The 15,946-nt window shown below is 37.2% G+C and overlaps 1 long non-coding RNA gene across 1 annotated transcript; it reads left to right on the top strand.

Annotated features, from left to right (window-relative positions):
- The first annotated feature begins 3,621 nt into the window (after positions 1 to 3,621).
- On the top strand, positions 3,622 to 5,531 carry LOC121264332. Its single transcript, XR_005940482.1, has 2 exons — positions 3,622 to 5,078; positions 5,237 to 5,531. It is a non-coding gene; the product is annotated as an uncharacterized LOC121264332 (long non-coding RNA).
- The last annotated feature ends 10,415 nt before the right edge of the window (positions 5,532 to 15,946 follow it).

Here is a 15,946-nt window from a genome sequence, read left to right as displayed (position 1 = left end):
CTGGGCCCTTTAAGTTATTTTCTTGATCTTGAAGTGTCCTCCTCTGCCCCCGAACTCTTCTTGAGTCAAGCCAATTATGCCCATGATATTCTTGCTCGTGCTAAGCTCCTTGACAACAAGTCGGTATCCACCCTTATGGTTGTTTCTCAGCGGCTCTCTTGTGATGGTGATCCATTTTCTGATCCCACTTTTTATCACTCCATGGTGGGTGCATTGCAGTACTTAACTATTACTCGTCCTGATCTTGCCCATGCTATAAATTCTGTCAGTCAATACATGCAATCTCCTACTGTTGATCATTTTTAAGTAGTCAAGTGCATTCTTCGCTATGTCAAGGGCACACTCCATTATGGGCTATCTTTCTCTCCTTCTCAGCCTACGGGCATCCTAGCCTATTTTGATGCCGACTGGGCTGGTTGCCCCGACACCTATCGCTCCACTTCCGGCTATGTGATCTTTCTTGGTGAAAATCTTATCTCGTGGAGTGCTAAGAAATAGCCAACTATTTCTCGTTCCAGTTGTGAATTCGTGTATAGAGCATTGGCTCTCACGGCTTCTGAAGTTACTTGGCTTTCTCATCTCCTTCGGGATCTTAAGGTCTCTTTGAACCATCGGCCCTTACTCTTCTGTGATAACAAGAGTGCAATTTTCCTGGCTCTCAATCCTGTTTCTCACAAACGGACTAAGCACATTGATCTCGACTATCATTTTGTTCTTGAGCTCGTTGCTTCTGGTGCCATTTAGCCTCAATATGTGCCGTCTCACTTGTAGGTTGCTGATGTGTTTACAAAGAGTCTCTCTTGACCTCTCTTTACCTTCTTTCGTTCCAAGCTTCATGTTCGGATCAATCCCACGCTTAGCTTGCCGGGGGGGGGGGGTGTAGAGGATTCGAGAATATTGCCCTCTGATTGTGAACCATATTCACGAGATCCCCCTTGATTATAGGAGATATTTCTAGGTGATAGTTTCCATAGTTAGTTGTGCAATATACGATTGTAAATGCTTCCATATCTGTACATTGTCAACTTACATTTCTATAAATGAGAACGTCACCACCAAAGCCAAGCATGGTGGTTTTACAAACCTTCTCAATTCATTTACGTTGCTTGCCAAAATGGTGAAAAGAACTATATGTTATGTTGCTCGTCGTGTGGCAAGCAACTCGCTTCAAAATGATCGCCTAATTACAGGAGCAACATCCCTTCTTATGCTAATTTGCTGGTCTAGCAAGCAATACTTTTTTACGTTGCTCGCTAAGTGGCGATCCCACATATGCTCTTGGTAGTGAGCATTAGTGAATATGTATATCACAGAATATAAGGATGAATTATACTTCTAAAGTGGATTATTGTCTTTGAATGGCTTACAAAAGATACAAAAGTTTTCTAAAACATAAGTGATTACATAACATGGTCATCCAACAACTGTGGAAATATCTCTATCCATACTAAGGGTAAATCCTCTTAAATCCCCTTCTTCAATAAACAAATCCTCCATAGGTAAATTCGGGTACTCAAGCGGAGGGGTAGGTATTGCTAAGGTAGGAGCAACAGGTGGACGATATAAGTCCACTATTAGAAAGTTGGAGGGAAACCAAGGATTTCTCCACGCATATATCTTGTCACTATCCATTCAATATCCAAGGACATGGTGCCGCCCAAGAGTAAACTCGCATATCTCGGCCGTCTGGTAGCTATATATGGTGATCAACAAGAATAATGAAAAGAATGGGTGAGTTCAACAACTCAGTAAGTGAAGTCAGTGCAAGTGATATGAACAGATAATTAGATTATCGTGAACAGATTATAATGAGCGATTTATTGAAGTAGATGTGTATTCTTAATCCAAATGAAAATTCATCCAAGATTACAGCAATTATTCATCCAAAATAACGGAGCCAAAAAAGGATGTCATCAATATAATCCGGTATTTATCAACGGGTTTTTTATTTTATTTTATTCCAATTTTTATATTTATGGTTATCCATTGTTCTCTGTTCACAACATATATCCTATAACCACACATGGTTTTACCCCCCAAGTGGTTTGTGCACCCTTTACTCTCCTTCATTCTCAAGGCCGGGTTGTTCTTACACGAGACTTATTGGCCTCTTGCTACGTGGTATGCATCCCCCGAGGACTACATCCACACCATTGGGTGAATTGCATTGTCAAAACTCATATCTAGCTAGTATCAATCTCACAGCCAAAACATTTCTAGTTCAATCTCTTAATTATATTTAATTGACCAATCCCTGTCTCCATAATTCCATCAGCATGACATAAAGATATGCTTAGAGCAATTATTTGTGCGTGACCATATAGCTTGAAATAGAGACATCCTAGAAGCAATGTCTTGGTAGGCACAATAATGAGCAATGGGAAAAAGGAAGTTTGTCTGCTTTAACCATTTTTCAATCATTCAAGTTTTAGCAAATAGAAGCTATAATGACAAAAGCAATTAACATCACAAAAAAAATTAATATTTCCACATTCATTTCTAAATCTAAAACCAAAAATCAACAAGTGGCCAATCAAAATCATAATAATATAACAGATAATAAATAAATAATTTGTAGGCTTGTTCATAAGACTAGCAAAGATTCCACTTACCTTTGATTAGTAAAAATTCTAGCAGTTATATGCGTGGGCTTTTAATTATTTTTCTCCCTTTTTCTCTTCTCCCCCACAATCCTATTAGAATCTCTCTCAATGCCCCCTACACTCCCACTGTTCTTGCTTCACAATTCTCTTTTAAATCTTGCCCAACGACCGCCTAGCCATCATCCTTTTACTTGATTTCTCCCTCACTTTTATCTGTCCAAGCATGGTTCTATCATTGATAGAGTGCTTCCGACATGGCTATCTCGCTTGGACTTTACTCCGTGGATCCTGACCTTATAGACATGGGGTTAGTTGAATTTTCAAGTTGAGTATGATGCCTTCCTAGACTTTGTCTTCAAGCCTTTACAGTGCGTGTCACATGAATATGACAAGAACCCTAGAAGAAAAGGTGCTAGGAGAGAAAAAGAAGCAATTGGGCAGCCGCATCTGAAGATTTGGTGGGAACGTGCCAGGTCTTAGAAGGACTTTGTGGCTTAACTAAGGCCGGGGTTTGCCTAAGCCATTACCGAGCCATGGCACCTTGAACCCATGATAGGTTGTGGCCCAGCCTTAGTAGCACCACGACCCATGCCACGAGCAGGCCATGGCCTAGCCTCTGCTACACCATGGCTCGTGCCACACATAGGTCAGGCCATGGCCCTTGCCTCGAGGCCAACAGGACACACCCATGACCATGCCACAACAGGCCATGGCTCACCCTTAGCCGTGCTATGGATAGGCCACAACCACATATGGCATGCCCATCAGCAGCCCACGAGGGCCAACCGAAGGCTAGCCATATGCTAGCCTACAACATGCCAAAGCCATGTTCCAAGAAAGCCCAACCCATGGCCACCAAGGAGACATGAAGGAGGGGAACTGAAGACTTCTAGAAGATAAAGTTGTTGGGGAGGATAGAGACAAGATCAAGTAGGATTCTCAAGTGATTACACAAGATAAGGAAGAGTCCAAGATTAACTCTAAGAGAGACAAAAATAGAGGAAGAGTCCTATTAAAGTATATGCTGAAGATAAACATGATGAACAACCCAAGTCATTATCTCAATAACAGAAACCATCTCTTATCACTTAACTGATTGTATTTATCCTTATCACTTAGCTGTTATATGTATTTATCCATTATATTTTGATCTTATCAGGTTGTTAAGTTGTATAATCTGATCTGTGTATGATATACTCTATTTAAATCACAATAGAATACAAGGTTTGGCATCTTGCAAACCATTATTTTCTGCTCTTTGTTTCATGGTATCAGAGCAGCAAAAGGCCTACGCCTACATCTGATCCTTTTTTTTTCTTCTCATGGCTACCTCAAATCCAATTGTTCCCCATCCTTCCGCCCTCACTAATCTTTCTCTTCCTCATCTACCACAACCCATCACCCTGAAACTCGATGATAACAATTATCTCATGTGGTTATCTCTCTTTTTACCTGTTCTGAGGAGTCATAATCTGTTAGGTATCGTTGATGGTACTGAACTGTGCCCACAAAAATTTATGCCTCCTCTCGAAGGAGAGCCATCACTTAATCCTGCTTATACCATCTGGATTAAGAAAGATTAGTTTTTATTAAGTTGGATTAATGCCACCCTCTCTGAAAGTGTTTTGTCCACTATCTATGGACTCAACACATCCAAGGATGTTTGGCATGCTTTGGAAACACATTTTGCTTCCAACTCTCGGTCTCATGTCACTCATCTGCGCAGGCAGCTAAACACCATGCACCAAGGTTCCCAATCCTGCCTTGCATATCTTAATCAGGCCAAATCTTGGTCAGACCAATTAGTTGTTGTTGGAAAGCCACTCACTGATGGAGATCTTATCTCATTTCTTGTTAGTGGTCTTAACCCCTCCTTTAACTCCTTTGTCACCTTCTTTTCCTTTGCCACTCGTGAGACTTCTCTCTCTTTTAATGCCTTTCGAGATGAATTGTTGAATCATGAACGTTTATTGAACCAATAACAATCATTAAGTGCAGATCCCTCCACTTTTGCTCTTTACAGTAAAAAGCCTTTCCACCCTTCCAAATCTAATCAATCATTCAACAAACAGAAACCACCCTCAAACTGTCGTGGCTCATCCTATCCCAAGAATACCCCCTCCTCCCCTTTCACTTCCCCTGTCTCTACTTCCACTACCTCACATACAAATCTTCCCACCTTTTCTTCCAGAAATCGTGTACCCTATCAAATCTATGGCAAAACTAGTCACTAGGCCTTGGACTGCTACCATAGGATGGATTATTCATATCAAGGCAGGCATCCACCTACTCAACTTGCAGCAATGGTAGCACACACTAATGAGGCCTTTGAAGGACAACAATGGATAGTAGTGGATAGTGGTGCTAATGCTCATATTACTAATGAGCTTGCAAATCTACAGATTCAGCAACCCTTTGAGAACAACACCATGGTGGCTGTAGGGAATGGAGTAGGTCTTGCTATTGAGAACCCTGGTTCAGCATTTCTAACTCCTTCTCAATCTACTAAACCCTTCATTCTTAATAATGTCTTACATTGTCCCCAAGTGTCTTCCAACTTATTATCTATTCATCAGTTTTGTGTCGATAATTATTGCTATTTTATCCTAACCTCTAATTACTTTTGTATAAAGGACCTTTGGACGAAGGCAACTCTGCTTGAAGGCAAACCTGAGAATGGTCTTTATCCTATCAGGCTACAAGGAAAGTCTCTCAAGAATAACAAATCATTTAGTGCTTTGATTGGCATCAAAACTTCCTCTCTAGTTTGGCATTCTAGATTAGGACACCCGGCTTTGGATATTGTATCTCGGGTTGTTAAACATAACAGTCTTCCTGTTTCTCAATTCAATTTCAATAAAAATAATGTTTGTGTTTCTTGTCAATTGGGTAAGAGCATTCGATTACCATTTTCTTCTTCTACCCGTATTTCTACCTCCCCATTACAATTGATCCACACTGATATATGGACTTCTCCCATCACTTCTATAAGTGGCTATAAGTATTATGTATTATTTGTGGATGATTTCTCCCATTATACATGGCTTTATCCACTTCACTCAAAATTTGAAGTGTATGACTGTTTCATCAAGTTCAAAATTAATGTTGAAAATCAACACAACTCCAAAATCAAACAGTTACAATCAGATGGTGGTGGAGAATATACTTCCAATCACTTTCAAACATTTCTCATCAACCATGGCATTGTGCATCGAAAATCTTGCCCACATACCTCCCAGCAAAATGGCTTGGCTGAGAGGAAATTGAGACATATTCTAGAAACTGGTCTCACTCTATTAGCACATTCTCATCTTTCTAATAAATATTGGCCTGATGCATTTCTCACTGCAGTCCACATTATCAATCTGTTGCCCACTCCTACTCTAGACTACACATGTCCATACCCTAAATTATACCAATCAGAACCTGATTATCATAAACTTAGAGTCTTTGGATGCATGTGTTTTCCTTTACTTCGACCAGATGGTGTTCATAAGCTAGAGTATCATTCAAAACCTTGTATTTTTCTGGGTTACAATTATGCAGGATATAAATGTCTTGATCCTGTTACCAATAAAGTTTATCTATCTCGGCATGTTATTTTTTATGAGACTACCTTCCCAGCCAAGGAGAATGCCACATCAAAACTGCCTTCCAAGTTGCCAGCTGAAGGTCAGTCTCCTTTCCCTCTTCCTTAGAGTATTTTTCTTCCCTCTGCATCTTTATCTGTACCAAATACTTCTGTAGAATCCTTTGCACCAGAACTCAGCAACCAGTCATCTCCAATTAGACCACATGGTCCCACAACCTCCCCTCCTCCATCTGACTCTACCATAGCGTGTGACCCCATAACCTCCTCTCCTTCACCTAACTTTACCATTGCTCCACCACCTGCTCCCTCCCATCCAATGCTCACCAGATCCAAAATAGGAACTCACAAACCTAAACAATTTCCTGGCTTTAAACTCTATTACACTCCTAAACATCCATTTGTTCTTCGTCACTCTATTTTAACTAAGTCCGAACCCACATCTTATAGCAAGGCTGCTGCAGACCCGAGATGGCACAAAGACATGTGCACTGAATTTGAAGCCCTTGTTTCCAACAAAACTTGGACATTATGTCCTAGGCCTGCTTCTCACAATATCGTTCGAAACAAATGGGTTTACATGATTAAACAAAAACCAAATGGGAGTATAGAAAGGTTTAAGGCTTGGTTAGTGGTAAAGGGCTATGAACAACCTCTACAATCAGAGTTATCCTTACTCTTGTAGTCCATTTTCAATGGGATATAAAGCAACTTGATGTCTCCAATGCATTTTTACATGGAGACTTATTGGAAGAGGTGTTCATGGAACAACGTCAAGGCTTTGTTGACCCTCAACATCCCAATCATGTGTGTAGATTATCCAAGGCACTCTATGGCCTTAAGCAAGCCCCTCGAGCTTGGTTTACAAGACTTTCCACCTTCTTACTTGACATTGGCTTTAAGGGTTCTCAGGTTGACCCGTCTCTCTTTATTTACACTTTTGAAGACATCACCTTGTACTTGCTTATTTATGTTGATGATCTTATTATCACAGGTTCCAATTCTACTACTATTAGTTCACTAATTCTCATATTGCAGCAAGAATTTCCAGTTAAAGATCTCCGACCACTTTCTTTCTTCCTTGGAATCCAAGTCTCTCGCACAGCACAAGGCTTGCATCTTTGCCAATCCAAGTATATTTATGATATTCTACATCAAGCACACATGACAGAGACTAAACCAGCACCATCACTATGCCCATCTGGTACTAAATTATCAAAGTTTGATGGCTCTCCCTTATCTGATTCTACAAAATACAGACACATAATTGGTACCCTTCAATACTGCATATTAACAAGACCAAACATTGCATTTGTTGTCAATCAGTTGTGCCATGACCTTCACTGCCCCACCACGACTCATTGGACAGCTGCTAAACGTGTTCTAAGATATCTTAAGGGCACTGTTGATCATGGTATTCTGTATACATCTTCTTCACTTCAATTGAATGCATTTTGCGATGCTGATTGGACTGGCAACCCTGATGATTGTCAATCCACCTCAGGCTCTGCAATATTTCTTGGGAATTTTTTGATCTCCTGGAGTGCTAAGAAGCAGAATGTGGTTTCTTGATCAAGTACAGAGGCAGAATATCACTCTCTTGCTCTCACAACAGCTGAACTCTATTGGCTCAGGATGCTACTCTCTGAACTTAAAATTGTCCTTCCAGTGGCTCCTGTGTTATGGTGTGACAATATTAGTGCCTTAGCTCTAGCCTCCAACCCTGTGTTTCATGCTAAGACTAATCATATTGAAGTAGACTATCATTTTGTGAGGGAGAAGGTCTTAAATCGTGACATTTTGGTGAAATTTATCTCTACTGACGATCAACCATCAGACATTTTCACCAAGGGTCTTCGTTCCCCGCGCTTTCTCAACCTCAAATCCAAGTTAATGGTGGTTTCTCCTCCCATTAACTTGCGGGGGCATGTTAAAGTATATGCTGAAGATAAACATGATGAACAACCCAAGTCATTATCTCAATAACAGAAACCATCTCTTATCACTTAACTGATTGTATTTATCCTTAATACTTAGCTGTTATACGTATTTATCCATTGTATTTTGATCTTATTAGGTTGTTAAGTTGTATAATCTGATCTGTATATGATGTACTTTATTTAAATCACAATAGAATCAAGGTTTGGCATCTTGCCAACCATTACTTTCTGCTCTTTGTTTCAAGTCCAAAATGAACCAAGACACTATGAGGGCACCATGTGGCCGGCAACAAGAGGGGATAAAGTTTCTATCGCTACATTTTAGGCTTTATCCCCTAGCTTTTAGACTTTATCTCCTATGCTTTAGATTTTATTTTCCTAGCTTTTAGCATTTCATTTGTGTTGGGATTTTGCTAGAAAGCCCTATAAATAAAGGCCTTGTGGCCTAGTTTTTATTCATTCTTTGGCTTTTAAAAATTTTGGCTATGCTTGTTTAGTTCTTTAGATTTTCGATGCCAGAGTTATTTGCTCTACACTTGGGCTATAAGGGTGCAATTCGTGAATCCCTTGTAGAAAGTGGCTCTTTGCAATCCATGAATAAGAGTGACTCAATTCTATGTTATTTTCTTACTTGCATTCCAAACACCTACCCAAACTCTCAATCGACTCAAACACCAATCTTTAACCTCATATTGTCAGATCTAGGCTTGTGGGAGGAGATCTTGTGTTTCCCTCGATTGGTCTAGGAGGCTTCATCATTTGGATCTAAGGAGAGGAGCGCCTATGTTTAAGGGCTAGACCGAGGCTCTTAATAGAATCCCAAGTGACGCACGCGCACACATACACAAGAACATTGATATTATCATAGATAAATTAAACGGTGTCATTTCTTATTTAAAAGAAATATAGGGATAATGAATTTGCATATCATGATTTGGATTCCTTTGAAAAAATTGCCTCTGAACTTCGAAATAAAACCTGTATTCCGTGACTCTTGAAAAATGTATTAACTCAAGGAAGAAACAATTTGACGAAAATATTGATGATGAGATAGTGAAATCAGCTAAAGTATCATTTAGAATTAATTATTTTGTATATATGGTGGACCAAGCACTTTCTTCGCTGAAGAGAAGCTTTGTAAATTTTACAATGAATGAAGTTATACTTGGATTTTTATTTAATTTTAGAAAATTAAGAGCTTTAAATGATGATGATTTGCAGAACAAATGTCTTGCTTTTGAACATTTTCTAAAATATGATATTTATCATTGTCTTGAATTGTTCTAAGCATTGGAAGTATCAAAAGAAGTTTTGCAAATAAACCAATTGAGATACTAAATAACAGCTGCTTAGTTTTTGAAAGTCAAAATTGATAAATCTTATTTACGATCAAGAACTACTAGAAAAAGTCAAATGGCTTAATAATTTTATCAATCGAAAATGATGATATAGTACAAAAACATTGATTCATTGAATATAGAAATTTATTAATTAGTAATTTTAAATCTCAAAAATCAAGGGCGAGTTTTAAATAAAATTTCATTATTCTATCACTATGTTTAAATATAATTTATTATTTTTAAATTAAGACCCCCCGTCTTAGCTGTTGATCTTCTGAGGGCATAGAATATGTTGGGCCGCCCATGTTTTAAATATTAGCCAGCTAGGATTGATGATCTTGTTTAAAATTTGTTTTTTTTTTTTTTTTTTTTAATTTTATAATCAAGCTTGCATTAAAAATAAAATAAAATCCCAACAAAAAAACCCATTACAAAGAATGAAAATTATATATATTATTAGTGGATGTGAAAGGCACATCCTTAAAATTCAACTCTCATGACATGTCAATGGTATTTCTACACACTGACTTGTAAGTAATATTACTCTTTATTTATTTATTTATTTATTAATAAAAGCAAATCAACAATAGATCCAATAAATTAAATCCGAGCCTTTCGCAATTGGTCCAATAACATATTGCTTATTTGCCTAAAGTTGCTCTTGTGCTTATTGTAACCCACAGAAGAAGAAAGTGGGTTGGGGTGAGGACCATCACTTCCTTACCAAAATTTAAATGCCATCGATTGGATACTTATTAAAACTAAAGCCGACCTCTAATTAGGAAAACAACAATTCCCAGCTGGTTTGGTTGTCGATAGTCATACACTTTTCTCGAGTAGACTATGCCTCGTTTGAATTTAAAATTCACATCAACTTATTTCATTTCATCATTACAACTTCATCAAATTTTCACACAAAATATAATAAACAGTTATACTTTTTGAAATTACAAACAACTTTCCTAAATTCCCACATAAAATATAATAAACAATTCAACTTTTATTCTGCTATTTACAAACCATTTCAACTTATCTTTTAATCCAAACCACTCCTTATTCGTGAGTGGTAGCCGAAGCTTGCAATTAGGTTTTTCTTGGCATACATATTCGAGTAATGTTTGATACAGTATTAAGGTATACAAGTTTCACACAATTCTCTTAAAAAAGAGTGTAGTTCACTATTAAAAAATAATTTTTATATGTGAATCTCGTATTTATCTATTTTTTTTAAAAAGAGTGGGTGAGATTTGCACATTCTAGAACTGCAAATATCATTTATATATGGAAAAATCTAATTGTAAGCGATTATGTGCACTAATACGCGCACCTATTTAAGATGATTGGTCAAAAAGTAGATTTTATTGAAAACAGTGCTAAGTTGAATTTAGAATATGAAGGCAACAACATTAATACGCAGATTGGTACGCAAACTTGCTTGTACATAGCAAAACTCTTTATATATATATATATATTCTTTTTGTAAATATTTTTTTACACATTTGATCATATATACTCATGATATATATTTAAAAAGTCTAGAACTTATATAGACTATAATTAAATTCAATATTATCCTAGTATGTGTTAATTATTACAAAATAATATACTTATACTATAATGTAAATATACTAATAGTTTAGTATATGTAAACATCATATTATTACTAATATAGTAATCAATGAAAAGATCAGACTGGACCGGACTAAAACTAGAAAAATCGGAAGTTTCGGTTCAGTGTTGAATCAGTCCGGAATTAGTTCTTAAATTTAAAAAATTGGTGTATATCAGATTGGTAATAAAAAATGTTCAAAATTTAATTGAGCCGGACCGGTTACACTCATAATTTATATAGTTATCGATGTGTTATATATAAAATTACATCAATTGTGTTAAAAAATAAATATAGGGTTTAGGTCAACTAATTTATATGTAACACGTTAATTGGGTTGAAACGGGTTAAATGAGTCATGCTCAGATTAATTCAATAAAAATTAATTATTAAGCAAGTTGTGTCATATCACCCGATATATATGAATCGTGTTATGATTTTAAGACTTGGTCCGTTTAATTATATAAATGGTGTTTGAATTGATTTATATAATTTAATATTTATCACTTCATACTATATAAATACGAGCTGCAAATACTAAAAACAATCCCTAAGCTAACAGGATAAAAGAATAAATAAAGGAAGAATTATTGTTCCTTTTTCTAGGGATTACACTTTTGAAAATCCAGTACCTCGGGTTTAAAAAACTTAAAATAGCACTCATATCAAAAGGCACCATGGAGACGGCCAAAATGGTACATTGTGTTCCTTCTGATCCATAAGCTTCTCATGATTGATATTGTTTCTTCCATTTTAGTCTTGTTGAGCTTTCCTGTGAACTCTTCCCGTAGCTTCAGTAAATCATCTTCTGCTATCATCTATTTTTTAATTGGCTTCAAAGCCATGGCCCAAACATCATTTGCGGCAGGGTAGTGCCACAATACATGCATCACAGACTCTTTTCTTGTAAACAAGTGCGGCATTTTGGTTCATCAACAATCTTTTTTTTAAACAGGTTTCTTCTTGTAGCTAATAGATTATTCTCTACCTTCCACAAGAATATTTTCACCTTTACAAGTATATCCAGATCCCAAATATTCTTCCACCTACTATCTATCTCAAGCTCTCATGATGTTTCCCCATGCACTGCTTTTTTCCTTGCTTCCTCCAGAAAATAAGCACTCTTAACATTGAATAAGCCCTTCTTGGAAGGACCCCATACCATTTTGTCATTTATATTCTTTTTTCTTAGAGGGATACTGCATATTTGGTCTGCCTCTTCCTTCTTCAATATTGCTCTGATTAGACCCTCATTCAACTCCCTCTTTTCCTCATTTATGAGTTCTTTGACTTTTGCATCACCACTAAATTTTGAAATGGGGGATTGAACACAAAAGGATGAAGGAGATGACAATCACCTTTGACCCCATATTTGAATTTTATTGCCATTCCTCACCCTCCATCTAAATCCCTATTTTAACTGCCCAATAGAACTCCATACACTCCTCCAAATTAAAGAGGGTGCATTTCTCAACTTTGCCTTTAACAGTGAGGAATTTTTGAAGTACTTTTCTCTGAAAATCACTACAACCATGGAAAAGGTTTTGAATTATTCTTCATCCATGCTTTGCCAATAAAACTGAGTTAAAGCTTTCTAAATCTCTGAAATCCAAACCCCCTTCCCTTTTGGCTTCCCATCTTCTTCAAGCTCCTCCACTATATATAGCTCTCTTTCTATTGGTTTCCCCACGAAGACTTGGAGAGTATCACATTCAATTCTTTGCATAGCTTCTTAGGCAACTTGAACACACTCATGGTATAGCTTGCTAATTTCCTTTCCTGCTCCCAAGAGAGAAGAATTCTTCCAATTGTTCATTTTTTGCCACACTCTTTCCTTTAAACACCTAAAAGTGTTATGTTTAGATTTGCCTACCATGGTGGGAAGCCCCAAGTATTTCTCATGATTGCCTTTCACTAAGGCCCCATTCCCTTAAAATCAGTTTGTTGTCTTTAGTTTTGGTGTTTGCACTGAAAAAATAGCAGGCTTATCCTTGTTCAAAAACTATCCAGAGGCTTTTTCGTACCTTAACAATATCACTTGCAATTTCCTTCATTCTTCCACATAAGCTCTCCCAAACAACACACAGTCATAAGCAAATAACAAGTGATTTATCCTTAAAACCCCCTCTCATCACTGATACCCCTCTTGTTTCCCTTTTATGATTAGAATTATTAAGCAATGAGCTTAAACCTTCTGCACACATAATGAATAAGTAGGGGTATAAAGGATCTTCCTATTTTAAGCCTCTCGAAGGATACACTTTTGCCACTGGTTTACCAATTATCAAAACTGAGTATGATACAGAAATAACACACTTCATAATCAGATCTGACCGTTCATTACAAAGCCTAACTTCCTCATAACAGCTCCCACAATGGCCATTTTATTCTATCATACGCCTTGGTGTCAAGTTTAATAGCCATACTCCCCATTTTACCTTTCTTCCCAACCTTCATCGTAAGCAAAACCTCATAAGCAACCATGATGTTATCAGTGATTATTCTCCCTGGGATGAAGGTACTTTGGTTGGATGACATGATTCCTATCAACACTCATTTGAGCCTATTAACAATCACTTTAGACACAATATTGTAAATGACGTTACATAGGCTAATAGGCCTGATTGTCATGGTCATGACGGATCCTAACCTCTAATTGACTGAAAGGACAATCTTGAATCTCAGTCGTTTATGTGTCCTTTGGACTAAATAATGGTAGAGACCAAGCGGACTGATTGGATAAGGCGCGCACATCTTTGCAGCTTGCCTTGGAACCAAGCCCACAATCTGCCTCCTTGTGAGAATCGCCCATGTGACGTTAGGCCTTACTTCTGAGGCCAGATGTATGGTCTGCAGATCCATGTGCCTCTTTTCCTGGGCATGCTCCTATTATGATGTCATTGACGGAGCATGGGCCTTTGTACGTCACATGCTACCATCAGAGCTCCTCCATGTCACTCGAAGTGATTCCAATTTCACATCGTGCTTGCGTTTGACCATTGCTTGCCCTTTTGTACAATGAACACATCATTTGCTCGCTAGGTGTAGAGTAAAACTTCCTAATTGCCTTGCTTTCATTGTGCTGCTCGTACTATCCTTGCTCACCAGAACGTACTACTCACCTTACTTCATCCTTGGTTGCACATTGCTTGTCAAGCTGCCTTCTCCTTTCTGGCACTCTGCTTGCGTGACGGGATTCCTTCCCTCTGTTCGGCGTGGTCATCATAGTTGTCCTTTATATAGCTGCATATCTGCGCACTAGCTCGGATCTAAGCATCCATTCGGTGAAAGTTGCTTCTAGCTAGCCACGTACCGGCTTTCCAACCATTTTATGGATTTTTATATTTGTTTAAAAAATTTTCTTGTCTTCTTTTTAGGTACTTTCAGCCTTAAATCTATAACCAACCACCCACAGACAGACAAGCAGCTGACCAGCCATCTCTTGGTGTCTGATTCTATCTTCTCACTAAGCGCCTCCAAATTTTGGTAAGGGTGTGAGCCACGCATGCCAATGGTAATGCACATGGCTCTTACGTTCTACTGGTTTCTGCTATTGCAGATTTTGTTTTCTCCTTTCTGCCTAAACTCTTATGCTTCTTTATTTGGTAGTTACCTTCACGTGTTCCGTTATCCAACAGTACATGAGAAGGGGTTGTCAATGATAACCTCAAGTACAAACAATTGTGATGCACACTAGTGATGATGAACTTTGATTTAACTAAGGAAAATGTTAAGTAGCCCCTCATTTTGTCCCCTCAATTTGACTGCTCGTGTTTTTTAAATTTTAAATTTTGTTAATGATTAAGAAAGTGACTATTAGTGAATGTGTATTTTTTAAATATTAAAATATATTTACAAAATGTTTTAAAGGAAAAAAAACAAAAACAAAAAATGCACTAAGGTGGCCCCCTAGCATTGTCCTTTAACTAGAAAAGATGCCTCTATGACAACCTTTTCGCAATTACAAGTGGAAAAATTATGGGACCAGAATCATTAGATCCAATTTCTCAATTTGTTTTTGTTTTCTATATCTATAAAATGTTTGCTAGGGTTTCCTCCTGTAGTACGTTTTAATTTAGAGAAATGCTAATTGTATTTAAAGAAAAACTTACATAAGATTTATTTCTTCACGTGTCAGTTATTGATATGCTGAAAATTATAAAATTTGAAATTGAATTCAAAAGAAAACTGATAAATTATGAATCTTCTACGTTTTTTGTAAATGAAATTATAAGTACAAATAACACTACTAATTAATTTATTAATTTAATTTGACAAGAAAAAAACGAAAGTGAGAGATTACGAGGACTCAAAGAAGGGTGAAAGTAGCAGTCAACATAGGTTCTATATTTTCTAAATAAATGTATTTTTTTATGACTCTTAAAAAATAAACTATGATTCAAAAGTTTTTGACATATATATATAGGAACTATTATCATTATTATTATTATTATTAATTGATAACCAGATTCTCATACATTGGAATTCAAAAAAGACCATACAAAATTTTGTTCTTGTTAAGCCAAAAGGCTTGACTTACGAAAGAAGGAAAAGAATCCCACCACATCTCAATATCCCTCACACCCCACGCATGTCTTGCCAACTGATGTGCAATCATATTACCAAGTCGATTCACATGAAAGAGTTGGACTTCTTGGAATCACCTGATCATTCTTCGAATGTCTTGAATGAGAAATTCAAAATCAGTTAGAACCTCATAATGACTATTCAAGGCATTAACAAGAATTAAACAATCTGTTTCTATCAAAAGTTTGGGAACACCCCATTGAGCACAAAATTGAAGACCTCTTAGCAAAGTTGTAGCCTCTATGAATTCAACAGAGGAAACTTCCCTCTCCACTTTG

Source organism: Juglans microcarpa x Juglans regia, chromosome 5D (genome assembly GCF_004785595.1).
Source record: "Juglans microcarpa x Juglans regia isolate MS1-56 chromosome 5D, Jm3101_v1.0, whole genome shotgun sequence".
NCBI classification, from domain to species: Eukaryota; Viridiplantae; Streptophyta; class Magnoliopsida; order Fagales; family Juglandaceae; genus Juglans; species Juglans microcarpa x Juglans regia.
Note: the sequence above shows the minus strand (reverse complement) of the source record. Positions and strands in the feature narration are given on the sequence as shown.